Source organism: Stegodyphus dumicola, chromosome 1, assembly GCF_044657685.1.
Source record: "Stegodyphus dumicola isolate Sdum_Otavi_A_Nest chromosome 1, ASM4465768v1".
Lineage (NCBI taxonomy): Eukaryota > Metazoa > Arthropoda > Arachnida > Araneae > Eresidae > Stegodyphus > Stegodyphus dumicola.
In genome coordinates, this window is record NC_140768.1 from 265,543,789 (window position 1) to 265,553,336 (window position 9,548).

The 9,548-nt window shown below is 33.8% G+C and overlaps 1 protein-coding gene and 1 long non-coding RNA gene across 5 annotated transcripts in view; one reads left to right on the forward strand and one right to left on the reverse strand.

Annotated features, from left to right (window-relative positions):
• The window catches only part of LOC118188754 (uncharacterized), a 131,395-nt gene that overhangs the window by 113,378 nt on the left and 8,469 nt on the right, over window positions 1-9,548 (forward strand). The gene's annotated exons all lie outside the window — the stretch shown is intronic.
• LOC146999545 (uncharacterized) overlaps window positions 1-9,548 on the reverse strand; it is a 127,483-nt gene that overhangs the window by 83,256 nt on the left and 34,679 nt on the right. The window lies entirely within an intron of this gene.

Sequence of the window (9,548 nt, forward strand, 5' to 3'; positions counted from 1 at the left end):
ATTGTGGACACCGCAACAGTGGGCTTGTGTGATGTTTTCCGACGAGTCCAGGTTTAGCTTGCAGGCTGATTCTCGCCGGACTTTCATATGGAGAGATCCAGTTACCCGTTACCACCAAGAAAACATCATTGAACGACACCGTTACGGTCGTGCAGGAGTGCTCGTTTGGGGTGGAATTATTCTGAGTTCCAGAAATGACCTGCATGTTCAAATTGGAATCATGACAAGTCAAATCTATCGGGACGTCATTCTGGAACAACATGTACGTTTGTTTCGGGGCGCCATGGGCGCACAATTTGTGTTTATGGATGACAACGCCCGTCCTCACCGTGCAAACATCGTAAGCGAAGGCCTTCAATCGGAGGATATCACCCGTATGGACTGGCCAGCATTCTCCCCGGACTTGAATCCAGTAGAGCACGTGTGGGACATGCTTGGCCGACGAGTTGCAGCCCGTCAACCTCCTCCTACATGTCTACTGGAACTTCGGAGAGCATTGCTTTTTGAGTGGTGTAATATCCCCCAAGATCAGATCGATAATTTGATACTCAGCATGCCTAGGCGTTGTGCTGACTGGATTGTTTTTTTTTTTTTTTTTTTTTTTTTTGTAATTTGCTCCACGGAGAAAAAATCGCTAATTTTTTTAATAATATTAAACATATAGCATCTTTTTTTGCTCTTTACCTTTTGTTTAATAAATAAGCTTTAAAAATAAGTCAAATTTGTTTTGCTTCTAACTCTTCCTTTGCCTGATTTTGCATTATCCTTAATTTATGGACATGAGTGTATATAAGGGTTATCTGCTTTGGGTTGTGTCTCATGTCGCAAAAGCAGCACAACTCACAAACGTCCTTGCGATACCTGCAATTCTAACCTAAACTTTTTTTAACTTTTAGAGTTATTCTTAAAATTATGTACTGAGAAATTTTTACTTAAGTCTAAAATTTTGATTTTCGCAACAACAGTTCTTGAACGTTTATCGTCATTTATGTAACCAAAAAAGTTTAAAAAAAAATAAGGGGGGGAGAGTCTGTTTTTGTGCAAGACATGTTATTTTAATTCCATTCCGAGAACAGTTTAAATTTTTATTTCTTTAGTAACAATTTGAATATTGGTCATTATTTATTATAGCCAAAATGTGTCTTCTAAGCTGCTGAAATTATTAGGCTTCAAAGAACTAAAAGAAACAGAACCGGCAAAATCCGTTGAGCTTATTCACTGAAGTGTATCAGGATGAAACTGTGCAATGCTGAGGGCAAAAGGAAGGCAACGGTCAAAAGAAAATTAATTGTCTTCCGGTTTCCTTTCATTATGAGGCTGATACTAAAAGCAAAGCCGAAGTATTGAAATTCAGATAAAATGTTTTAACCACAAAATGTTGAAAGTTATAAAAGGAAAGTCTGGATCTTTTGACAGATACGTTTTTAAGCAAAAAAGGAAATAGTTTTTGGCTTCATTTAAGTAGTTCTTTGGGAAAACATATCAGGAAAACCGAGAAAATGAATGAGTGTATCCAGTAAATATTTATGCAGAAGTTCCATGATTCAGAATATTCTTCCAGTTTTCCTTAGAAGAGATTTACACAAAATGTAAATTTGAATTTTTAATGTTAAAAACTGTGTCACAAATTCTGTATTTAAATACGTAAGAGTGCAAGGCCAAATAATATGAAATTTAATAATCAACTCAGTGATATCAATAGCTTATTTATCTCCTGAAACAAGGGATTTAGAAATTTCTGATTTGTTTCTGACCAGAACAAATTCTATTCGAGTAAAGTAATAGTATTTTAAGAACATGATTGGCAAAGCAGATTTGAACCGTAACTTCAGCTATATAAAATAATGCAATACGATTTGGTTTTACATATTTGCTAGCCATGGAAAAATTTAATTATGAAAATTACCGTTATAAAACATGTAGTAGAATTCTTTATTTTTTCCTTCAAACTTTATTGATTTTTTTAATATAAAAAATTTTACGCATTTACAGTTTGCTTATAGTTAACATGTTAGGGAGTTTTCCCCCTGTTCTGTTGTTTATTATAATTGCTTCTCTTAAATTCCACTCTTATTTACGTAATAATATTGAATCTAAGAAATACAATATTTTATCAGCCGATTAAAACAAGTAACATTATGCTAGTTTTTCGAAAACATAAATAACCTGTAAAAATAATGCCCTTGTATCCACTATTTCCAGATCTGCTATGCATCATGGCCTAAAATAATTTTAGGAAAATATATAAGAAGTAAGTGTAATACGTTATAAAAAGCTGCTAAGCAGAAATTGGTTGTAACATGTTGAAATACTACAATCCAATCATATTCAGTTCTCTTTCTGAACGTGGATACGCATGGAAAGTTCATGCCAATATTTCTTTGCTTATACAATGCTTTGACAGAAAGTTAAGATTTTTATTTTCTGTCATCTATTGATCAGCACTATATACAGTATTTTTAATGCTTTCGTCTATTGAAGATTAGACTATGAAATAACAGAAAATGTACTTGCGTCTATTGAAGATTAGACTATGAAATAACAGAAAATGTACGCAACAAATCTGATGTGGACACCACATGACTGACTACCTTGCACGGCCTACGCACACTGGTCTATGAATTAGAAACCTAAGATCAACATTTTATTGGACCACCTTTTGCACTGATAAATGCTGTGATTCGTTTGAGTCTAACTGCTTGTGGAGTGCATTTACGTTCAGAGAATACTGTGCATTGCCTATGCAGCTTTTTAGATCTTGTAAATTAGATGGAACAGGAGTTCTGTATGATGCGTCTTCCCACCATATCCCATACATTTTCTATGGGGTTTTCTATCCGGGTTATGCGGTGTCCAGGGAAGGTCTTCGAAGTAAGACTGACTCAGCGAACCTATTTTGAACACTTTTGGCACAATGAATAGTTGCATTATCATCCATGAAGCATGCGTTGCCATCAGGTGTATACTTTGTAGAGCTATTGGGTTATTTGGAAGCAGGAAAGATGTGAAAAATGAGCAATGCTCTCTCCGGGACTCGAACCACGGAACTCTCGATTCGCGTCGAGCGTGCTGACCACTACACCACGAAGGCATGTTAAGAAGGCGGAAAAAATGCCTTATAACTTCATCCTTAGCAAGCATTCAAATGAAAACCTCAAATGTTTCAAACTCATTGGCTAGTGTGTGTATTAATTTATATATATATTTTTTGCTGAGTTTCATTTAAACTTATTTCTTCGAATTATTGTAACTTCGTTAACCGATCCCTCCAGGCAATTTGAAAATGCCATCAAAAACTGTAAATTTTGAAATTATATATCCCGGTTAATTTTTGTCGTACGTTAGTAATTTTTTTTTTTTTAATTTTTTCACAATGAGTATAAAATTGTCTCAGATGTTTGTATAGGACTCGGGAGACCGCATTAAAAGTTAGATTTCGTAGATTTCGTTATTTGTCCAAATTTATTCTTTTCTATTTTATTTTAAATGTACGTTTTTAATGATTGCCAAATTTTAAACTTCTAGTAAATTTATTATAAACAATTAGTAATAATTTTATCTTTGTACTCTACGAGATTAAAATTTCTTAGTTTCAATCTACCATAGATTTACACTTCCTTTCCTAGGATATAATCATAAATAGAAAATTAATAATTACATACATATATAATTATAATTATTAATTGTACGTCATTATTTACTTAACTGAAATTACTGATGTCATTATTTAGTTATACACCCGAAGATACGAGATTTATGAGAAATAATCAAAAACTTTCTTCACATAAATTCAGTATTAATTAGCACGTATTTCGTACGCTCATCTGATAATGGATCATTTATTTTGAACAGCAGCATTTTTCATGAAATATACTTCATAATATTGCTGATAATCAATTACTTTGATGTGATTACATCAAAGTAATTCAATATCAGCAAGGCAATCATGTAAGATTGGTAGAACCAGCATGTTACTTATGCCATACTAGCTTTATTGACTTTTATTGAAAAAATATCAAGTATGTTCTACGAGTATTTTGCGTCATATCTCGTCTTCTTCATTTGTGAGAAAATATTTAATTTTTTTTTTCTCTTATATTTTAATTCCACAGCAAACCTTTGAGAATCCTTCCTGTAATCTGAAACCAAGTAATTGCCGAGAAATTCTTTGACTTATAAGTTTTTGATTTCTACATTTTCCACGTCAATAAGTTTCAAAGTGCCAAAAATATTATTTTCAGTAAATAATAAAATATTAATCTTTTTGCCGAAACAAATTATTTTAAAAACCTTTTTCACTCAAGTAGAATACGGAAGTGATTGAGATATTACGTAATGTCTGAAGAATAATTGGCTTAAATAATTTTTTACAGATATTCCCTATTGGTAACACTGACAGTTAATTGCGACTGAAAACTTCTTTTTAACTGGTTAACATTCTGTTTTATTTATTAATTTATTTATTTTATTTATTTATTTATTTATTTATTATTATTATTATTATTATTATTTTTTATTTTTTTGAGAAAAAGAGTCGGTTTTACGTAATTCAACATTTAATTTCATTTTTACTGAATATTATTGTAGTAAAAGCATATACTTATTTATATTATTCAAATAAAGTTCATTTAAATTTGACGCGAAGACTACGAGAAAATTATAACATCAAAATGACAGAAATGAGCTTCTATTTCTAATTCAAATTATATAATTATTGTATTTAATAATAAGTTAACTGTGGGAACCATAGCTAAATTTCTAAATGCAGTCAGTTATATTTCTTGGGTATTTGCATAATATTTCTTCTATATTATTTTTATGGTTGCATTTCTTGCATCTTATTTTTATTGCTGTATTTTTTATATAGTTTACTGTTGGATTTCTTCTGTAATTTCTCATTTTTGGCGCAATAATATACTTTGTGTAGTGATTTCTTTGTAATTAAATTTGTGATGGTAGTTAAAATTGTAAATTAAATTTGTGATTGTATATTAAAAGTTGCTTTTAATGAATTCTTAGTCGGTTGCAAACTGTGCGACATAGTAGATTAGAAGATATAAATTTATGAAATGGGTAATTATTTACGTAATATGAAATAGGAACGAGATGAGTAGTATCGAATATGCACACAATGAAACTGCATTTCTGACATATTTTTCGGTATAAAATCGAGGCGCTTGAGACTTCTTCCATTCGTCCTACCAGTTTCTTGTTGTTGTTGTGGATTGGATTGGATTGGATTATTCAAGTATGGCAAAGCACACGAGGGCTATCTGCCTTTAAAGGGAGGGATGCCTTCGTGGAGGACTTTCTAAGGGAAACTGGCTCGTATACACGTTACACATGGGGAAAACCACGAAAACACCCATGCAACCAGCCTGTTCGCGGGATTCGAACCTCAGACCGAACTACCAGTGTTCAGGGTCTTTACCGCTCGGCCGCTGGTGGGCTGTTGTTGTTGTGACTTAGCTCACTTGTGTGACAATAACATCAGAACAAGCCCACGAAATTAATCTTGGCAAGAGCCTTGAGCACCGCACAGGTGACAATCCGACTTCGCTCAGTTCCCCCCCAAAAAAATATTGATAGAGAGAACCCCGGCGGGGACGGGTTCTAGTGTCTCCCACCCCTCTTCCCTACCACCAACCACTTGAGAGGACTTTCGAGAGACTTTCGACACTTGAGAGGCTCGCCATATAGTCAGAGTGTTCCCATGCTGCAAAGACACTATACATTTACAAACATCTGTGAATGGAACCCGGACCATTCTGTACCGCAATAGGCTCCCCTAATCAGTATATCATCTGGGCGGCTCGTACCAGTTTAGTATATCTTAGTCATAAAAGCCCATTTTCTGAGCTCCCAATCATCTGTAGATGACAGTTTTCGCCAAGATTTCCCAACGGCGTTGGTATTGATTTCCTGGAGGTGGATGAAATTTTAAAAGGGGTCCATAACGATCAAGGCCTGGATAGCCGAATATGCAGTGGTAATTGATTGGCATAATCAAAACCCCATTGTTTACAAAATTATTTATTAATGAAACTGAAAATTGTTTGTTTATTGAAATAAAACTCTATCATGTAGTTAGAAAGAACTCTAAAATAAATATAAGGGGAAAATACACTAAAATTATTAATAATATTTAAAAAATCAATAATATTTCTCAAAAATATGTAAATTTTATGTGCAACTAGTACAATATTAAAAAAAAAAAAAAAAAAACTCTCAAGAACACAGGAGAGCACAAAGGAACAAAACATGAAAAACGCAAAACTAGAACAGAAAACAAGAAACAGGCTGAACATATTTGAATTATAATTTAAAAATTAAATTAAGCAGTTTAATGCCAAGTATTAAAACAACTGTATTGGTACATCAAGTGCAGTCATCCCATTAATTTAAATTAAACTTCTGCGCAATCAGATTTTATATATATATATATATATATATATATAGACATGTTACTTCCTTGTATGAAGTAAAGGAAGTATTTTAATAGCGAAAAATTTCAGTTTTCAGGTTTTAACAGAAATATCCATTTTCACCGTTTCCGAATCCGTTTTGTTTAGTTCCGTCGTGACCTATATGCGTACTCAAAAACGCTCGCCATAAAATATTTAAATTTTGTATTCGGGACCTTTGATTAGTTTCAGCTTGACGTCTGTACGTCCGTATGTAGCTCGCGTAACTCAAAAATGATTAGCCGTATGATGTTGAAATATTGTATATGGACTGCCAAACCATCTAGTTGTGCACCCTCCTTTATAAGGTATTTTACCCGCCTTCTTAGCATGCCTTCGTGGTGTAGTGGTCAGCACACTCGGCGCGTATTTCGAGAGGTCCGTGATTCGAGTTTAAGCGAGGGCATTGCTCATTTTTCTTCTCTCCTGCTTCGAAATAAGCTAATGACTCAACAACTTTTTTATTTCAATCGGCAGTGCCAAAATTGCACTCTGAATTAAAAGATCGTATCTTACTTTCAAATGAAATAAGTTTAAATGAAGCGCAGTTTAAATGAATAGGAGTATAAGAAAATCATGTGGTATCTACATCAGATTTTTATATTTGTAAAATTAAAAATAATAATATAAAAAAATAATGAAACATGAATTTAAAAAACCCTTTTTTCCCCATAGTTTCAATCTCATTGTTATCTTTAAGCTATTTACCTATCATTGAATTATATATGATTATTTGTATGTATTATGATTATGCTGTATAATGTTATATGTTATTATAGGTACTTATGATTATGTTATGTACTGTTATGAAGAAAAATGTAAGGGGATCGATGAAAAAAAACCCATTCCTTTGTAAAGGGTCAATGCAAGAAAAATAGTTAGGTGCCCCTGATTTGGATCTTTGCAGCTAAATCGAAGCTCTTATTTCATCTTCTTCTCTTTACTAAATCTTTTAGCAGCACGAAACAGATGAAAGTCTAGAATTGAATTTCAGTTGATGTTTTCTGTTTATCTTACGAAAAATGGATTACAGATCGTTGCTCTTTAGTTGCACATGCGACTCTAGACAATCCGTAAAAGCGACATCACTTTCATCAGCAACAAACTTGATGATGTCTGTGTGATGTAGCTCCCTCCTCTTCCGCCTGAGCGAGAGCAAATACTGTCAAATCGGTTGACAGTGCAATAGTCAGATTAGTTGTTTGTCATCTTGTAGCTTGGTACTTGCGAAACTTTTCTTTGCATTAATTTTCGATTCTTCCTCGAATAATCATTATAAATTTGCGAAGTTTATAGAAATAAACCACGTGATAAATATTTCTTTAAAGATTACTCATTAGTCAGGCGATCTCCGTTCTTCTGTCGACAATCCTCTTCATGTAGCCAGGGAAAAGTCGTTGCATTCTTAAGCATTTCCATTGCAGTTTGCAATATGATGGTCTTGATTTCGTTAGCAGATGCGAGTCAAGTAATGTGTGGGCCTTTATAAAATTGTGATATCTAGTTCTTAACCAAACGTAATTAATTTTAACGACAACAGCAACAGCAATGGTAATAAATAATACCCATCACTGATGAAAATCGTTAGTTATTCACACAGTTTACAAATTAACACTGTTTTGTTTGCTAAACCAATCTCTATAGAGCCATGTTTTGATATTTAGAGGAAAATTATGAATTTTATGTGCTCAGTCATTCCCTGAAAATATTTTTAAAATTGAGCTGGGATGCATTTTCTTCTTATCACAGAGACGCGAAAATGCTCTCCAGCTCGAAACATCACTGGAACTTGCGATTTCTGCACCATTTGCTGTGCATCCGATTTCATGCTGTAGGTTGTTAAATGTGCGAATATTTATTTATATGTTCGCCCATCTTCTCTCTTCCTTGCCCACCAGCAACCTATCTGTTTCGCTTCGGATTGCACCACACATATTTACGCATATGCGGCTGAACAGGTACCATCGATCACATGTTCGAGTGCGAAATCACCAAAAACCTAAATTTCTTGCCGTATACAGCTAAAATTCCCGGGAATGGCTGAAAGAACTCCAAAGAGTAAGCTACTACGAAGCAAACTTAAAACTCTCATAGGACTACCTGGCAATGAATTGTAAAAATCTAAAAACAATTTAGACTAAAAATTGCTCTCAGCACAGATTTAGCAGCTGTGTGGTGTTATAATGAACTTCATCTTTTCTAGTGTTCTGCACCAGTAACCGGTACAAAATGGTGATCTGTGTATAAGTGAACCGCACACGTTTTCTAATGTACAGACAAATTTTCAGCTCTAAACACTGATTTGAATTTCTCAGCGTCACCTTTAGTTATCGATCAGGCAGACTATATATAAATGAATTGTAAGCGGACTGTAAATAAATGAATAACACAAGTGACTACTATGACTGTGACAAGAAAATATTACATAGAAACTCTGCAAATATGTGAACAGCACATATGACGTATATAAATATACCCAGTAGATACTGTTCAGTATAAGTGCATTTGAATAAATTCTTATATCCATGTTACAACTGATTTCTAGAGTAAATGTTCTCTGTAAACTCAGAATCGCAATGCATAAAACATTGCTAAATCCTCTTTCAGCAAAGCCAAAGTCTTGACAGGGTCTCTTTAAAACCACAGGTCACAAATATCTAACTTCCAAAGTAACTTAATAAACAAACATTCCGCTACAAATATTAAAATTCCGTAGAGATTTTTGGCTGGGCCTAGCGACAACAAAATGATCCACCAATTGAATACAGATGCTGATAGTCATCTAAGAGGCGATACAGTAACTCAGTTGGTGGTAAATAAGTAAATGTGTACGAGGAGGCCAGTTTCCCGTAGAAAGTCCTTCAAAGACATTGGTCCTCTTAGGCAGATAGCCATCGAGTGCTTTGGAATAAGCAAATAAACCAAATTTCTCTCAGTCCTAGTTATTGCCAAATCACGACATGTAATATTACACTGCCTGTCTTCCCTAGCCTTTTTATTTTTCACTATCTGCGTAAATTTAAGCTCTTCATAAATTCTTGTTTTCTTTCGTATAGTTCTTTCTGACTGGATAACTTCGATTTA